Below are 19,962 nucleotides of genomic sequence, written 5' to 3'. Positions count from 1 at the left end.
GACAGAACCACATACCCACCCCACTGACCAAATGATTCAGGAGGAGAATATTATATTATATATATATATACACACACAGTATATGTCTCCTGACGGCTCACTTGGTCAAGGCTGTTTTATAAACGGTATGTGTATATATATATATATATATATATATATATAATATATATTATATATAATATGACCAAGTTAGCAGCAGGATATATAAGTGAATAAGTGACCGGACAGGATATAGAATATATTATATATATATATATATATATATACTATATACAGCTCTGACTGTGCAACAGCTGGAGGGACTGAGTGTGACATCCTTGCCTGTAGATTCAGTGTGTAATGAGTCACCCAGCTTCCCAGTGTCCTGTCGTCAGTGCATGAGGACCACCCAGCTTCCCAGCATCCTGTATGTCAGTGTGTAATGGAGGCACCCAGCTTTCCAGCATCTTTGTACTTAGTATGATGGAGGTCAACCAGCTTTCCCACATTTTATAATGGAAGTCACACAGCTTTCCCAGTATCTGTAGTCAGTATGAGGGAGTCACCCCAGGCTTTCCAGCAATAGTAATCAGTATGATGGAGAACTGCCACAAGGGGTCGCTACTAGGGATGGTCCGAACCCGCCGAGGTTCTGGTTGGCTGAATCCCAAACGCTCGGCATCGGATTCCCGCTGTCTGCCCGCCTCCGTGCAGCAGGAGGACCGCCTGGAAAACGGGATACAGCCTATGGCTATGGCTGTATCCCAGTTTCAAGGTGTCCTCCGCTGGATCCGCACGCTGCACGGAGCGGGAAGACATCGGTAATCATTGCGGATGGTTCGGGTTCGTACAACTCTGTTCGGACCATCGTATTAGTCTGTACTAAACAGAGGAGGAGAGGAGTGTACTACACACGGGGCATACTATAGAGAAGCCTACACCCCAGAGAGGGGCGGGCAATACCACAGAGAGGCCTATAGACACAGAGGCTGCATAGAGGGGCTACACTACAGAGAGGGCCTATAATACACAGAGGCGCATAGAGGGGGCTTACACTACAGGGGAGTTTGTATAGAGATGATGATAAGGCTGGAGCGAGAGCCTAAAATGTGCTCTCTAGCAGATCCTGTGGAGACAAGTCATGGTCCTTCAAAAGTCTTCATGATGGCCGGGGCCAGATGGAGACCAAAGGAAAAGGGAAACAACCTTGAATATATATAAATAAAAAAAAATCGCAATCCATGCAGAGAAAGCGCCTTCTGTGAGTGACTGAATGATGTTTTTGTATTTGGTAGAAACACTGCTCTATGCCTGTAATTTCACACCACTGCTTCTTCCAAGTAACCCCAATCTTCATGAAAGCCCCCATTCCTTCCCCAGTGCTGAACTGAGTAAGGGTCCGGGGGCCAAAGGCCCCCCCAATCCACTCTGATCGCTAGCCTTCCTCCTCATGCAGAACCACACTCTCTCAGAGCCACGCTAACTTGTTGTCCTTCTTTAGAGCTCTTACATGGGAATAGCTCTCCCTCCCTCTACTGCTAGCCCTTACCACATTGTCACAAGCGACCCCACACATTTGACCCCCTGGCTATACTCTCCACATATAGTTGCAAAGCAGGTATCATACACCTTATGCAAAAGAAGTTAAAGGGGTACTCCAGCAATTTTTATTTTTTAAAATAACTGGTGTAGAAACTTATATAAGATTGTAAATTACCTCGTTTCAAAATCTCAAGGTCTTCAGAGTACTTATCAGATGGGGGGGGGGTAGATAGTAGATAGATAGATAGATAGGAGATAGATAGATAGATAGATAGATAGATAGATAGTAGATAGATAGATAGATAGCGAGATAGATAGAAGATAGATTGATAGATAGATAGATAGGAGATCAAAATAGATAGATAGATAGATAGATAGATAGATAGGAGATAGATAGAAGATTAGTATAGAGATAGTAGATGATAGATAAGGAGATAGATAGTAAATAGATAGATAGATAGATAGATAGATAGATGATAGATTAGATCGGAGATATATAGATAGATAGATACCAGTTCAAAAGATATCCCGGCACTCCAACAGATAAAATTAGTGGTTTTTTATTAAACAACTTGATTCAGTGCACAGCACAGCAAATCGGTAGATTGCAACGGTTTCGGCGGTCAGGTACCGCCATTTTCAAGCTTTGTAACATGGCGGTAAACTTGACGCCGAAACGTGCAATCCTAACCGATTGCTGTGCTGTGCCACGAATGCCAGTTGTTAATAAAAAACACAATTTGATCTGTTGGAGTGCCGGGATAGCTTGTGAACTGGAATCTATTGTTTCCGTGGTCTGGAACATTCCCTGGCACCCGTACTCTAGGAGGTGCGGCTGGTATTGATTGTATATTAGTAGATAGATAGATAGATAGATAGCTTAGATAGATAGATAGATAGTGAGATAAGATAGATAGAAGCATAGAAGGAGATAGATAGATAGATAGGAGATAGATAGATAGATAGATAGATAGATAGATAGATAGATAGATAGATTAGATAGGAGATAGATTTAGATAGGAGATAGAAATAGATAGAAGCTAGATCGATAGATAGTGAGATAGATAGATAGATAAATAGGAGATAGAAGATAGATAGATAGAAGATAGATAGATAGATAGGAGATGATAGATAGATAGATAGCTAGATAGATAGAAGATAGATAAATTAGGAGATAGATAGTAGATAGATAAGAAGATAGATAGATAGATAGGAGATAGATAGATAGTAGATAGATAGATAGATAGAATAGATAGATAGGAGATAGTAGATAGATAGATAGTAGATAGATTTAGATAGATAGATAGGGATAGATAGATAGATAGATAGATAGATAAATGGAGATAGATAGATAGATTAGATAGATGATAGGATAGAAGTGGATATCTCGCAGAATCATCATATAGCTTGGTGATTGTACAAATGTATAATCACAACAACTCACCCCTTTTTAATGTCTAAAAGCATATTACCTATACACTATTATTTTTAGGCAAAGATTAATCTGGTTAAAAGGGGTTCTCTAGAATTAAAGAAAAACAAGCATATTTGTTTTCGTTCAAAAACAAGCGCCACCCCCCTGCCCTTAGGTTGGTGTGCGGTATCACAACTTGGCTCCATACAATTTAGTCGAATTACCACACACAAACTGAGGACAAGAGTGGTGCCCTGTCTGTGAAGAAGGCAGCTATATTTTCTAATCTTAAGACCTTTTACTTTTTTTGTGGTTCTAGATTTCAGATGTAGGAAACCTCTTAATGCTCTTATCCTTATCACTATAAGAAATGTAGAAGAATATTCACTTATTATTCAGAAATCGTGTCACCTGCTGAGATTTCTCTGGTAACTAATGGTTGGGGCCCACTGTCGACTGCCACCGCCCCCCCTAGGCTGAAACCCCTAGCAGGACCCGGTCCGTGGCAGAAGCCTAAGGTGGTTAAACCAGAGACTCTATGAGAAGGGCTCACACGCTTCCTCTCTCCTCCCACTCTCCCTCCAGAATTGACATGTCAATGCATTACTTGACATTGCAGGCAGGCGGACCCTTACAGTTTGGGGTCTACAGATAGCCAGCTTTTTGCCAGTAAATGTATGTTACACCTAAAAATAAATCAGACCGAGGCATATCTAATTATATATATATAATACAGTTGCCGGGACTGGGTCCCTACGCCTGACACACTGGCTGTCTGCAGCTGGGCCCAGACAATAATACAGTGCGGCTCTGGGGGGCCCTGCCCACATTCAGTGTGGGGGCCGCGGCTGCCGGATCTACGGTGGCCGCCTGCCCTTAAATTACCTCCAATAGGAGCAGACGTGCGCGCGCAGGCACAATTCTGTCTTATAGAGCGTTCTCCTCCCGGTGACGTCACGTCTGGAACGCACACCGGCGCGGAGAAACACAGGGAGCGGAGTGCCAGGAGGCCTGAAGAGGGAAGAACCAGACGCCTGCATCGGGACCGGAGCTCCAGGAGGAGGAGATGCTGGGGTCGCTGTGAGAGGTGGAGTAGGTTTTATTATTTTGGGGGTTTTTAATTCTACATGGGGAAGCGGCACAGAGGGGCTATGTAATTGGGGGGATGCTTGCACAGAGGGGGGAATGTAGGAGGATGCTGCACAGAGGGGCTATATTTTGGGGGATGCTGCACAGAGGGGCTATGTATTGGGGGATGATGCACAGAGGGGCATATTATTGGGGGATGCTGCACAGGAGAGGGCTATGGATTGGGGGATGCTTGCACAGGAGGGGGCTTGTATTGGGGGATGCTGCACACAGGGGCGCTGATTGGGGGATGCATGCACATAGGGGCTATGTATTGGGGATGCTGGCCACAGAGGGGGCGGCTATGTCTTGGGGGATGCTCACAGAGGGGGCTAGTATGGGGGGGATGCTAGCACAGAGGGGGTATGTATTGGGGGATGCTGCACGGAGGGGGTTATTGTATTGGGGGCATGCTGCACAGAGGGATTATGTATTGGGAGCGCAAGAGGGGGTTATTATTGGGGAGCTGAACAGAGGGGCTATGTATTGGTGGGGGATGCTGCACAGAAGGGGTTAATGTATGGGGGATGTGCACCAGGGGGCTATGTATTGGGGGATGCTGCAAGAGGGGCTATGTATTGGGGGGCTGCCACAGAGGGGCTATGTATGGAGGATGCTGCACCGAGGGGCCTATGTATGGGGGGATGCTGCCGAGGGGTTATGTTCGGGGGATGCTGCACAGAAGGGCTCTTATTGGGGGAGGCTGCACAGAGGGGCTATGTATTGGGGGATGCTGCACAGAGGGGCTTATGAATTGGGGGATGCTGCACACAGGGCTATGTATTGGGGGATGCTGCACAGAGGGGCTATGTATTGGGGGGATGCTGCACAGAGGTGGGTATGTATTGGGGGATTGAGCACAGAGGGGGGCTATGATTGGGGGGATGCTGCACAGAGGGGGTTATGTATTGGGGGATGCTGCACGGAGGGGTTATGTATTGGGGGAGCTTGCACAGAGGGGCATCGTTGTGGGGGCGATGCTGCACAGAGGGGGTTATGTATTGGGGGATGCTGCACAGAGGGGCTATGTATGGGCGGATGCTGCACAGAGGGGTTATGTTTGGGGGATCGCTGCACAGAGGGGCTATGTATATGGGGGATGCTGCACAGAGGGGCTATGTATTGGGGGATGCTGCACAGAGGGGGCTAGTAGTGGAGGGGATGCTGCACAGAGGGGCTATGATGGGGGATGCTGCACGGGGTTATGTATTGTGGGGAGGGATTGCTGCACAGAGGGGCTATGTATCGGGGGATGCTGCACAGAGGGGCTCTATTTTGGGGGATGCTGCACAGAGGGGCTATGTATTGGGGATGCTGCACAGAGGGGCTATTTATGGGGGATGCTGCACAGAGGGGCCAATGTATTGGGGATGCTACACAGAGGGGCTATTTTGGGGGATGCTGCGCAGAGGGGCTATGTATGGGGGGATGCGCACAGAGGGGGCTATGCATTCTGATCTCCCATACAGCATCAGTGTACAATACACCTAAGATCCTCCAACTATAACAGCTGGAGACACTACAACTCCCACCATTTACTGACAGTCTACAGCTTTAGATATGTTGGGATTTGTAGTACAGTGAAAGACAATCCTATGATAACAACTGGCGCTGTAGAGATTAATCGCTGGACCTTCAGGATCCTCTACATTGCAATTATTTTTAAAGGGTCATCCTCTCAGAAACTACAACTCTCATTATACCCTGAGAGATTTAGTGTAGGGTATTCTGAAGAGTTCAGTTCGACTGAAAACATGTTATTCATTAGAAGTTGTCACAGATAGATGAATCAAGGAAGGGTCGGGTCAGCATGTCCTGTCTCACTGGATTTTTATGGTGGGCCCCAAGGATCATTTCCTCTGGTGGGCCCAGGTACCCCAGTACGACAATGTATATATATATATAGTATAATATATAATATTATATATATAATATGTTTATTGTAATTTTATTAAAGGAGTATCCAGTACATGCAAAAATAACATTTATTCTTAGAACGTATCTAGCAGACAATACACAGAACCCTGTGACATGGTCATTTTTTGTAATTACATATCAATAAATAGTTGTACCATGCCGGGTTTGTTACAGCGCGCTCTCCTCCAGTGCTCTCCTCATTTGTGGCAAATCCGGAGCTCCATGCTGCCTCACACACGGAGAGTGACCGTCACAGTTACTCAGCGCTCACAGCTCGGCGCTATGGAGGATGGAAGGGCTGCTGTGCCCTGCGGGGGTCCATAGCTGTGCTGCTGACAACGTCCCGGCTCTACAAGCAGATGGGGAAGCCTGTCGTGGAATCCTCCCCTCCCCCACCATTACCATGCGGAGGAGATGCTGCCGTGCGAGGTGGTGGGGGGGAGGATTCCACTACAGGCTTCCCATCTGCCCGTATAGCCAGGGACAATGTACAGCAGTCGTTGTGCCTTCCCTTACATAGGCCATCCCCAGAACATTGTGCAAGAGCATCGGTGGCCCCGTTCATCCATAGGGCACCTCCCCCTTGTCAAACCCGATTGACATGTCAGCGGTGCTGTATGATGGGGGATTACACTCCAGGCTTCCCTGTCTGCCTGTAGAGCCCGTAGAAGGGACAATGTCCAGCGGCACCCCTCTTGTATGTCAGCATCTCAGTGGCTGTGTAATGGGGGGGGGATATCACTGCAGGCTTCCCCGCCACCCCCTCTGTGACTCTCCAGCTGTTAAATTCTTTATTTAGAGAAACAGCAGGGAAAACACAACAACACTCCAGGGCGCCAGTACACATAGCAAGTTGCGCACCAAAATAACACAGGAGCAGCTGTGTACCACTCCCATTATGCCCTGGTGACATTACATGACGGGAGTTGTAGTGATGCAACTTGGAGAGCTCCAGATTGCAGAACTACAACTCTCATCTTGTACTGTCACCACAACATGAGGATGGGGCTTGTAGTTATGCAACCAGGAGAACTCCAAGTTGGAAAACTACAACTCCCATAAAGTGTTGTCCCCACACCATGATCATGGGAGTTGTAGTTCTACAACCTAGAGCATTCCTGGTTGCATAATTACAACTCCCATCTTGTACCATCACCACAACATGAGGATGGGGCTTGTAGTTATGCAACCAGGAGAGCTTCAGGTTGCAGAACTACAAATCCCATACTGTACCATATATATATTATAATTATTTTTTATTATTTGACCTTAGAGATCACACTGTAGGCCCTGATCCAGTGATAGCATTGTCACATATTACTGCACATCTGGATAAAGTCTTAGGCCAGGCCCATGGCTTATGTGTGCTATGTGATTTCCCTCTCTACCATATAGGAGTATATTCCTTCCTATGTCCGCAGAGGTGCTGGAGATCACATAACATACACAGTGCATGAGCCCGGCCACTAGACCACAGCCACCACCCAGCAGTTATCATGGCCCAACTAAGCCCCCGCCCCCTGCATGGAACATGGCAAAATGGCAGTTGGAAATGGCTGAACATGGGGAATAAGTAACAGGGTGTAAGGTATTTATAGCTCCCCATTCTACACATCTCCTCCCATCACCACTGTCTCCTATGGGGGGGGGCACCTATGTGATCATGTGACCAGGGAGGAGTATCTACAGGTACAGATACTCCTGGACAGGACACCCCACTATGTACACAACCCCATCTCTATACAAACATCCCACAGTGTATCCTATCTGCTATACCCTGCTATAATGGATGGGAATTCTCACTCACATGTTCCTCGTAGACGACGGGAAAGTCTGTATCCTCCACGAACTGGTCCTCCTCGCTGTAGATGATGTTCAGCTCTTCCTCCATGACTATAAGTCTTCTCCTGTCGTCAATCTCTCACAAATCGCCTATGTGTGTGAGAAATAAAAGATTACATGGAGAAAACTGATTAAAAATAGAAAATAACAAAACATACCAGGAGCCAATGGATATGCATACTTACAGTCCAACTACTAATAAAGCTCTGAAGGGTCCAGTTTGTAAACAAATGACATCATGATTTTCAATAATCTTTATTTAAACATCTTGATACAAACACGTGTACTAACCATACAATGAACAGTCGGCCATTGGCAGGAATTAGGGTGAATAAAATCTTGGTCTATGCGCTCGAGCTGTAGTATTTTATTATGATTTATACTGATATTTGATAATGTTGCTCAAAAAAAAACAAAAAACATTTGATAAAAGGTTCAAGTCCCTTCCTATAAGAATAGTTTTTCCCATATAATTACTATTTTATTCATAGTTTATATAAGGGTAATAAGTGATTATTATTACATATCTGCCGCTACTTTTCCCGCCTGCTCTGCCTGTGTAGGGTTCAGGTCTCTTTTGGTGTTTAGTGTTTATGTTCATCTTGACTATTGTGCACAGTTTGCCATAGGCGGGCCATTATAACAAATATGTCTATGGAGAAGTCCAGTCTCCTACACTCAATACACTTCAGCCTGTGACAATATGGGGCATTGCATCTGGTTACAGGGGGCATAGCTAAACTACTATTGTTATTGTATATGGCGACAGAGAGCCTCTCTAGCCACATAGGGCATTGTTTCTGGCTTCAGGGGCCACTGTATCTGGGTATAGGGGCCATAATGTATATGGTTAAAGGAGACATTGGGTGACATGTATCATTACAAAAATGCGTATTTTTAGGCGGAAATGGGCGATTTGCGAATATTTTATTCGCAAAACGGTCACTTGCGAATAAATATTTGCAAATCGCCCCTTTCCACCGGGTACGCCGGGGGGGGGGGGGGGGGGGGGGGGGGGGGAGGGGGGGTGTGGAGGGGGCAGAACTGGGGGCGCGGTTTATCATTTTTAACACTAAAAGATACGCCGAAAACCTGGTATCTGGTTATAGGGGCATTGTATCTGGTTATAGGGGCATTGTATCTGGTTATAGGGGCATTGTATCTGGTTATAGGGGCATTGTATCTGGTTATAGGGGTATTGTATCTGGTTATAGGGGTATTGTATCTGGTTATAGAGGTATTGTATCTGGTTATAGGAGCATTGTATCTGGTTATAGGGGTATTCTATCTGGTTATATGGGTATTGTATCTAGTTATAGGGGTATTGTATATGGTCATAGGGCATTGTATCTTGTTATAGGGGTATTGTATCTTGTTATAGGGGTATTGTATCTGGTTATAGAGGTATTGTATCTGGTTATAGAGGTATTGTATATGGTCATAGGGGTATTGTATCTGGTTATACGGGCATTGTATCTTGTTATAGGGGTATTGTATCTGGTTATAGAGGTATTATATCTGGTTACAGGGGTATTGTATCTGGTTATAGAGATATTGTATCTGGCTGCAGGAGGCACAGTGTTAAATTGGTTGGAAGTAAGTGTAACTTTCTTTCTGTTTGCAAGGCATTGTTTTGGGTTATATGGGGCATTACTGGCTACAGGGGGCATTGTATGTGTTTTTAAAGGGCATACTGTATCTGACTACAGGGGACATTGCATCTGGTCATAGGAGGCATATCTGGTTATATGGGGTGTTGTATCTGGCTGTAGTGAGCATTGTATCTAGCTACTGAGGCATTACCACTGGCTATAGGGGTCCTATCTGTCTACAGGGACCACTGTATCTGGCTGCAGGCGGCATTTCTAGCTACAGGGGCCTTATTATTTTATTATTGGCAAAAGGGGATGTTATTATAGGGGAATGTGGTCATCATAATGGATTATGGAGCATTGTTACTGGCTGCAAGAGAGTTTTATTACTTGTTACAGGGTCATTATTGCTGACTTCTGGTGACACTATTACTGGGAATGGGGGCATTATACCTGGCTACGGGGCTCCATATTACTGGGGAAGGGGCATTACTAATGGCTACAGGGCTCCATATTACTGGGGAAGGGGCATTACTAATGGCTACAGGGGTCCATATTACTGGGGAAGGGGCATTACTAATGGCTACAGGGGGCACTGTTACTGGGGAAGGGGCATTACTAATGGCTACAGGGGTCCATATTACTGGGGAAGGGGCATTACTAATGGCTACAGGGCTCCATATTACTGGGGAAGGGGCATTACTAATGGCTACAGGGTTCCATATTACTGGGGAAGGGGCATTACTAATGGCTACAGGGCTCCATATTACTGGGGAAGGGGCATTACTAATGGCTACAGGGCTCCATATTACTGGGGAAGGGGCATTACTAATGGCTACAGGGCTCCATATTACTGGGGAAGGGGCATTACTAATGGCTACAGGGGTCCATATTACTGGGGGAGGGGCCTTACTAATGGCTACAGGGCTCCATATTACTGGGGAAGGGGCTTTACTAATGGCTACAGGGGGCACTGTTACTGGGGAAGGGGCATTACTTATGGCTACAGGGGGCACTGTTACTGGGGGAGGGGCCTTACTAATGGCTACAGGGGGCACTAATATTTGAGAAGGAAGCATAATAACTGGCACATACAGATCAGTCACATTGTTATTGAGGGATCTGATCTGGGAAGGAGCTGCTGACAGAGCCTATGGCTGCAGTGGGATCTTAGTCCTTGGGGGTCTCATTGAGTGAATCATATCACTTGGGGGTACTCTTCTTCCTTCTCTAATCCCTGACCCTCTGCATCTCTTTCCTTCTGCCTAAATTCCTTTTTTCCTTTTGTCTATTCCTATTTTAAGGATTCTTCCTGAAGTGTTAGCGTCATCTCAAACTATACAGTCTGTAGCTGTATTTCAGTTTTTCTCCAAGATCTTAAGCATTCGATATAAGTATTCAGCAGGACTCGCTTAGATGATTCTATACTGAAGTTCCAGTATTTTCTTAAAGGGGTTGTCCAGCAAAAATCTTTTTCTTTCATATCAACTGGTGTCAGAAAGTTATATAGATTTGTAATTTACCTCTATCAAAAAATCTCAAGTCTTCTCATACTTAGCTGATACTTAGCTGATACTTAACTCATTAGCTGCTGTATGTCCTGCAGGAAATGTTTTATTTTCAGACTGACACAGTGCTCTCTGCTGACATCTCTGGCCGAGACAGGAACTGTCCAGTGCAGGAGAGGTTTTCTATGGGGATTCATAGAAAACCGAGAGAGAGAGTTCCTGTCTTGGCCAGAGAGGACAGCAGAGAGCATTGTGTCAATCTGAAAATAAACAACAATTCCTGCAGGACATACAGCAACTAATAAGTATGGGAAGACTTGAGATTTTTTAAAAGAAGTAAATTACAAATCTGTATAACTTTATGACATCAGTTGATTTTCGCAGGATAACCCCTTTAAACCTTTAGAGATTGTGCCACACAATTCTGCCTGTAAACAGGCCCACTTATATACGTGTATAGCACAGATCTATTGCTCACCTAGGCCCACCTAGATGGTTGTATGGCCTGACTCTAATATTCCCATAGGCCCACCCAGATGATCACAGAGCACAGCTCCAACAATCACCTAGGCCTAACTAGAGGGCTAAATAGCGCAGTTCCCACTTTCATCTCGGCAATCATAGATAGTTATAGTTACTGTTTCAGTGTTAACCTAGACCTACTTACATGATTATATAGGTCAGCTCCAATATTTGCCCAGTCCCACCCAGGTGAACATATAGCACAGCTCCAACAATCACCTAGACCCCTTCAGATAATTATAAACCACCCTTAGCACCCATTTACACAGAAAGATTATCTGCCAGATTATCTGCTAAAGATTAGAAGCCAAAGCCAGGAATGGATTTGAAAAAAGGAGAAATCTCAGGCTTTCCTTTATGACCTGATCTCTGTTTATAGTCTGTTTCTGGCTTTGGCTTCAAATCTTTGTCAGATAATCTGTCAGATAATCTTTCTGTGTAAATGGACCCTTACAATGTTCACCCAGGCCCACCCAGGGTACTTCTCCTCCCCTGGACCATTTCTTTCCCTAATATTGCCCTCTTAAAGGTGAGAGCTCCCTGCAATACCTTTTTTCCCACCAGAATAGACACAATTTCTTCCCAATATTTTCTCAGTTGGGCACATGCCCAGAAGAAATGTAACATATATAATCCGTCTCCCCCTTGTAGTGTTTGGATTTTAATAATACCGTCACTCTGTGCAACCTCAGAGTCTTTTATCCTTTTGTCAGCATGTTTCAATTGAAAATAAGTGCAGATCGGTCAGGGTCCGGCTGCTGAGAACCCAAGGGGCTGGCGCCAGACCAAAATGATAGTTACACTTTAAGACTACCCTCCGTGAATAAATCCATTACTGTATAACCTTTCTCCTTACGGAATCCCTGATTTGATTTGATTTTAGAAACTCTGGAAAATTTCTAAACTTCTGGAATTCTAAACTTCCATGAATCCTGCAAATTCTTTTTGTTTGTGAGTAAGGAGACCTAACCAATCCTTCGCATTCCATATTATTCTTACTCCACCTCATTTTCATTTGACAAATAATTTTTTTTTCCTTCTTCCTTAGAAAAAGTTTTTATCTATTCTGAATCTTTGTGGCTAGGCTACTTGACACTCTAAGGGTGCCCTTACACATAGGTTTTTTTGGGCGTCAATGTGACGCATAGCATTTTTGCCTTTCAGTGTGAAAGTCTTTGAGACTTTGGGCGTTATTCGGGTCTGCATTTTTCCCCGAAGTTTGTATTCAGGTCAAGATGTTGACTAATCAGCAGCTGAGTGCTACTTTACCCACTGATTGGCGGAAAGCAGCTCTCAGGGTATGCTGGGAGTTGTAGTTTCTGAGAGAACAACACTTTAATAAATCAGTGTGTGCAGAGTCTCCTGGTGGCTGCAATCTGTGGGTGACAACCATCAGCCCTGAAGGTCCAGCAATACATCTGTCTACAGCGGTAGTTATCAGAGGATTGTACTACTGTACTACAACTCCCAGCATATCCTGAGGGCTGCAGACTGTCAGTACATGCTGGGAGTTGTAGTGCCTGCAATAGTTGTAGTTGGGTCCTATACAGTGGATGCTTTGTGGCATATAAGAATACATAGATCTGTGGGGGCTCAGTGTAGGGAAGTGACCCCAGAACATCACTAATAGGGTAGGGGTAGATGTTTTTGTTCTTTCCCCTATTAGTGCTGTTCTGGGGTCTCTCCTCTACACTGAGCCCCCACAGATCTATGTATTCTTATATGCCACAAAGCATCCAATGTATGATGCACCTAGGACCCAACTACAACAGCTGCAGGCACTACAACTCCCAGCATTTACTTACAGTCTGCAGCCCTCAGGATATATGCTGGGAGTTGTAGTACTTGCAGCTCTTGTAGTTGGGTCCTAGTTTAAAAGTTTGCGCTAGTGTACTGTAGTGACCGCGGGGCTGTGTCAGTACACTACTGCAAACCAGTGGTGTAGCTATAGGGGTCGCATCGGTCACCTGGGGGAGAATCTGGGGAGGCAGGGGGAGCAGCTGGGGAGCAGGGTTAACAGCTGTGGGGCAGAGGGAGCAGCTGGGGGGCTGGGGGAGCAGCTGAGGTGGCACGGGGAGTAGATGGGGGCAGGAGGAGCAGCTGGGATGAAAGGGGCAGGGGGAACAGCTGGGGGGCAGTGGCAGAAGATGGGAGAAGGGGGAGCAACTGTGGGGCAGAGGGATCGGCTGGGGTAAGGGGGAGCAGCTGGGGTGGCAGAGGGAGAAGATGGGGGGCAGGGGGAGCAGCTAGGGTGGCAGGGGGAGTAGATGGGACAGGAGGAGCAGCTGGGTTGACAGGGGCAGCAGCTGGAGTGGCAGTGGTAGTAGATGGGGGCAGAAGGAGCAGCTTGGGTGACAGGCAGGGGGAGCAGATTGGGGCAGCTGGGGTGACAGGGAGAAGATGGGGGCAGCTGGGGTGGCAGAGGAGAAGATTGAGTGGCAGGGGGAGAAGATGGGGGGCAGGGGAGCAGCTGGAGTGGCAGGGGGAGAAGCTGGGGTGACGAGGGAAGAAGATGGGGGCAGGGGGAGCACAGACAGCCTCTATCACAGGCCAGAAGCTCACAGCTACAGCCTCACGGTACCCGAACTTCTCTCCTGCTTCAGAATTTCGGGACCGCAGGGCTGCAGCTGTGAGCTTCCGGCCTGTGATAGATCCTGGGCCTATGGCGGCAGGGGTTCTAAATATTTTTTTAATAAAAAAACAGTACAGGATCAGTAATGTAATGTATGTACACAGTGACCCCACCAGCAGAATAGTGAGTGCAGCTCTGGAGTATAATACAGGATGTAACTCAGGATCAGTACAGGATAAGTAATGTATGTACATAGTGACCCCACCAGCAGAATAGTGAGTGCAGCTCTGCAGTATAATACAGGATGTAACTCAGGATCAGTACAGGATCAGTAATGTAATGTATGTACATAGTGACCCCACCAGCAGAATAGTGAGTGCAGCTCTGCAGTATAATACAGGATGTAACTCAGTTTCTCCAATTATTTTCTCTATATTATATATATATTTAATCTGTGCAATGCTTAATAGGGATAAAAGAAGTTCTATGCAGCCTTATAGCTGTATAGCACATCTGGAGTAATACTACTGTAGTGTAGGACCATGCTGGGACATCTCATTACTCATGTATAAATAATGAGCGGCTTCCACACAACCTCGGATGTAACAGACCCAGAAATGTTATTAACGGATTAAAATCAATCAGGGCACATTTTCGTCTGTGGAAGGGGAACGCACGCCGAGGGCCGGTGGGCCACCAGCCAATATCTTCCATGCCTTGCAGAATCACTAAGTCACATAGCATAAAGCAGGAGACATAACACAGCTTGGGACAGCTATGCTGTGACCTGAGCAACAACATTCAAGGACGAGTCTTCTGATATTAGAGGGGGTGTCTAAGGGAACACAATGCGGTCCCTACTAGGACAGGTTCATGTCATTGCAGCCCTCTACACTGGGACAGGATCATCCCCCCCTGACTTATTTCTTAATGTTAATACAGATGAAACATCCAGAGCAGTCTCCTACTATTCATATAAAGAGTGGTCCTGACTCTAACTTCTCATATCTTCCTTTATTTGGCTTAGGGTATGTGCACACTGAGCAATTCTCGAGGAATTGAAGCAGAAATTTTTCAGGCAGAATTCAAGCAGAATTTAAGCCCCCATTGACTTCTATAGGATTCCTCTAGAAGATCTGTGGCAGAAAATTCTGCTCTGAAATTCTGCAGTGTGAACAACAGAGCAGAAAACCCATTGAACACAATGGGAATTTGCTCTGTACATTTTTTACGAGAGGAATTTCAAGCTGAATTTCAAGCTCTTTTCCTCAGTGTGCACTAGGGGGCACTAACTGAAGACACATCATGACTGATAATAATAGTGATCATACATTTGTATACAGTGAGCTCACAAACCTACAATCTTACTGTTGGGGTCTATTCACATAGATACAGTCATATGAGACAATAGTGAGTGCAGCTCTGCAGTATAATACAGGATGTAACTGTGATCAATTGTTGCATTTTTGGTAATATTTTTAAATTTTAATGTAATAAAATGCACAAATGTGAACAGAGAGCGATAGTTTTAGTGGCTGGAGGACAGTGATCCTGCAGAGGCCTGAGAGGTGAGTAAGACCTGATTTCAGCACCAGCTCCCCGGACAGCTCCAAGTGCTGAATCCCTATAGAGAAGCAGAGTAGCAGAGATTTATAACTACAGGCTCATCGGGGGTACTACAAGGCTCAGCATACCTTCTGCCAGGAAATATCAGGTCACTCCCTGGTCCTAAAAGGCTTTATCCTCTTCCCATAGTGAATCCTGGTGCCATCTATACCCCAGGAAAGGGATGAGCACACACTGTCCACATAATGGAGAACCTGACCCATCAGACCAGTCACCTTCTTCTATTGCTCCATGTTCAGTTCTCTATTACAGACACTACTGGGGTGGACAGGGACTACTGGGGTATGACTGGTCTGCAGGGCCCCATACATCTCATGTGTGATCTGACTCCTTTCCACCATAGCCAGCAGGAATAATTTTTGTTTACAGGATGTAACTCAGGATTAGTACAGGATCAGTAATGTCATTTATGTACACAGTGACCCCACCAGCAGAATAGGGAGTGCAGCTCTGGGGTATGATACAGGATGCAACTCAAGATGAGTATAGGATCAGTTATGTAATGTATGTACACAGCATAGGACTGCCCCGGTATGAGGCCACCGTAACGTGGTGGGGTAGTTTACACCATTTTCAAGTGGTAACCAAGAGCCTCATTATTTTTGTGGTAATTTTTTTTGGCAGTTAGGGGGGCTGCTTTTAACTATTTCCATGTCTGTAGTGGGTCTGTATCTTGCCATTGCGGTGAGCTGTTGCATTTTTCTATGTTTTTGTGTGTTATGTACACAGTGACCCCATCAGCAGAATAGTGAGTGCAGCTCCGAGGTATAATACAGGATATAAATCGGGATCAGTACAGGATAAGTAATTTAATGTAAGTACACGGTGACCTCACCAGCAGAATAGTGAGTGCAGCTCTGCAGTATAAAGCCATGTTCACACCCTGGAACAGACTAGCCGTTCCCTGACCCGGCCGGTCTCTAAAAAAAAGATCTTTGGCGCCGCAGCGTTCTGATGCAGGCGCATCCATGTGCGCCCGCATCAGAACTTCCCACAGCACACAATGAAACTTCGGCCGGGGCCGCTCGCTTCATTGAGTGAACTGATATGGCTGAATAGTGGCCGCAGAAAACTGACATGTCAGTTCTTTGCAGCGCTGCAGGGTATCCCAGCTGGATCGTATACTATGGGGGAGATTTATGAAAGGATGTAAATATACACCTGGTGTAAACCGTCCACAGCAGCCAATCACAGCTCCTCTTCTATTTTACCAGTGCTGAAAGCTGAGCTGTGATTGGTTGATGTGGGCAGTTTACACCAGGTGTATATTTATACCCTTTCATAAATCTCCCCCTATGTGTATATGCTCCAGCCGAGATCCCATAGAAGAAAAGGCAACGTATGTTTCCGTACAAAGTATGGCCGTTGTTGCCGATTTCAACAACTGCTGTACTTTTACGGAAACATCCTTTGTGTGAACATAGCCTAATACAGGACGTAACTCAGGATCAGTACAGGATAAGTAATGCATGTACACAGTGACCTCACCAGCAGAATAGTGAGTGCAGCTCTGGAATATAATACAGGATGTAGCTCAGGATCTGTACAGGATCAGTAATGTAATGTATGTACACAGTGACCCCACCAGCAGAATAGTGAGTGCAGCTCTGGAGTATATTACACCTTTGTTCATAGGCTGAGCCTAGTGTTGCAGTTAAGCCCCATTTGACACTACAGATGACATGTAAGTTATCTCTTCTGCTTGGAGCATACAAGTCTCTGTTACAGGTGAATGTGGGTCATCAGCTGTGGCCGCTCTCAGCCTCTTAGCCCTATTACACGGGACGATTATCGTGCGAAAAATCGTTAAATCGTTCGAATTTAAACAATAATCGTTCTGTGTAATTGCAGGCAACGATCGAAAAATCATTTGTATGTCGTTAATCGTTGATTTAGATCTAAACTTAAAATTATAGTTAATTGTTCGCTAATCGTTCGCTGTAATTCCACGTTCGTTCGATCAAGTTCCGCATTTTTTCACTAATCATTCACTGTAATTGTACATTGTTCATTGTTTTTCTGGGATCAGAAGGAATAAACGATCATAGTAACGATCGCAATAACGTGTGGTGAACAATTTCAGGTTAACGATAAACATATATCTCGTTTGCGATCGTTAATCGTTAATCTTTAAAAATCGCTCAGTGTACACCTCTAGGATGAGATGTGACAAAATCAATGAAGCTGCAGGATCAATACTCCCAATCCTCGTCTTTAATAAGTAATGGTGCAGGGGCGCCTGGAAAGATGCCCCTAGGCGACTGCCCACATGGCCACCGCTCCAGCACGGGCTCACCGGGAAATGAAGGATCCGGTTTTATCTTCTATATCTAAGTGTGTAAAATAAAATCTGTGCAGTGTCTCCTTGGAGAAAACGATTCAGCTCATTTACATCTCACCTTGTTTCCAGGCTGAAAATAACCCAAAAAAGCAGGTGAAAATATACAGGATATGAATTAGGGCACCCAGCTTTCCCAGAACCCTGCAGCCCAGGGATTGTATAGTCATTGTAGTCTGGGAAAGCTGGGTGACAAAGCATGAAGGAGCTGTAGTCAGGGCCGGCGTCAGCACAGGGCTTACCTGGGCAAGTGCCGGGGCCCAAAGCATCTCTAGGGGCCCAGAGAGGGAGAGGGGCCCGGTTTTCTGATGTTCAGCCCGCTCACTGCAGTCCAGGGTGTGCACTGAACATCAGAAGACACAGGAGACAGAGCAGGACCTGCATAGAGAGAGAAAAGGGTGAAGGACCTGATCACATGACCTTAAGGTCCTCAACCTCTCAGTGTGGAGAGCAGCCCGACAGAGAGGAAGAGGGAGAAGACTGACCTGTAACTGCTGTGTGTCAGTGTCCGAGTATGTCAGTGTCAGTCAGTCGGTCAGTATCTATGTCAATAATGTATGTTTGTATATGTTAGTGGTGTCTCACGTTATTGTGCATAGTGTGTAAATGAGGGGCCCGCTGAGGCTTGGTCGCCCAAGAGCCCACAAAAACCTGGAGCCAGCCCTGGCTGTAGTAATACTCTCTCACATCCTGCTGTCCCAGATCAGACACTAATCCTATGTATTACTGGGAGATATGGTGCATTTACACAGGCAGATAAATCTGACAGGTTTTGGATTTGAAAAGAGGAGAAATCTCAGTCTCTCCTTTGTGACCTGTTCCCTGTTTATAGTCTGTTCCTGGCTTTGGCTTCAAAAATCTGTCAGATAACTGTCTGTGTAAACACACCGATAGAGAGATAGATAGATAGATTCTGGCAGATATATAGGTAATCATAGAATAACATCCACCTGCTCCAGCCTCCAGTATTTAGGCTTATAGGGAAGAGATTTTTTATTGTGATATGCTGCCCTCTTGTGGTACAAATGTAGAACTAGGATGATGCACTGCTGATTGTTTTGTTTGTTTGTTTTTTACATATAACTTGAGCACTAACATCGTTACCCCAGGTCACTGCGCTCATGCACACTACAATAGTCGGGATAGGAGATAACTCCAGTCTTGGCTGTTTAAATCTTTGATATTAAGTAAATAGTGAAGGGGTTATAAAGACCATTGTGGGTCCATCAGATGACACACTTTTTCTCCATGGCAGTCATGTAGTTTATTGCATGGGCTCCTACCTATGTACAGCACTGAATATTCCTACCTTTAGTGTTGCCTACTGGATTTGCATGGGGCTTCCTTGCTGCATTGATAGGACCCTAGGTCTTTGATACTTTGGGCGTTTTTTGAGTCTGCATTTTTCCCCTGATGCTGGAGCATTGTCATCTCAGCCAGTCAGTGGCTGCAGCTGCTGTTTTGAAGGCTCCATCTTTGAAGAGACAGAGCCTAGCACACTTGTAGCTCAGTGCACCAGGCTCTGCTGAAGAAGAGACGTCGGAGGAGAGTAACAATCGCGCTCCCCTTCTTCTCCCAACACTGCACCCATCCCAGCAAGAAAAGGGGGCAATTAACCCCCTACCTTACTGGGAAGGATACATTGTGACATCAATGTGGCCCCCCCATGGGGTTAAGTGAGGATGGCATGCCTCTATACTTCATGATTCAGTTGGCACACAAGGGGTTAAGTGAGGATGCATGCCATCCTCCCTTAATCCCATGGAGTAAGGGGGCACATTGATATCATAATGTATCCATAATTGCCGCCCTCCCTTGCAGAATATGGTTGCCGTACTAGGGGGGAGAGAGGGAGCCCTATTGATACTCAGCCCAATGTCTTCTCTCTTCAGCAGAGCCCGACACATAGAGCTACTAGTGGAAGACCTGAAATTATTTAATAGAAGTAAATTACAAATCTCTGGAACTTTAATACCAGTCGA

At 45.6% G+C, this 19,962-nt stretch overlaps 1 pseudogene; it reads right to left on the bottom strand.

The window, feature by feature from the left end:
- The window catches only part of LOC138770542 (zinc finger protein 665-like), a 151,446-nt pseudogene that overhangs the window by 96,936 nt on the left and 34,548 nt on the right, over positions 1 to 19,962 (bottom strand).

Source organism: Dendropsophus ebraccatus, chromosome 13 (genome assembly GCF_027789765.1).
Source record: "Dendropsophus ebraccatus isolate aDenEbr1 chromosome 13, aDenEbr1.pat, whole genome shotgun sequence".
NCBI classification, from domain to species: domain Eukaryota; kingdom Metazoa; phylum Chordata; class Amphibia; order Anura; family Hylidae; genus Dendropsophus; species Dendropsophus ebraccatus.
Note: the sequence above shows the minus strand (reverse complement) of the source record. Positions and strands in the feature narration are given on the sequence as shown.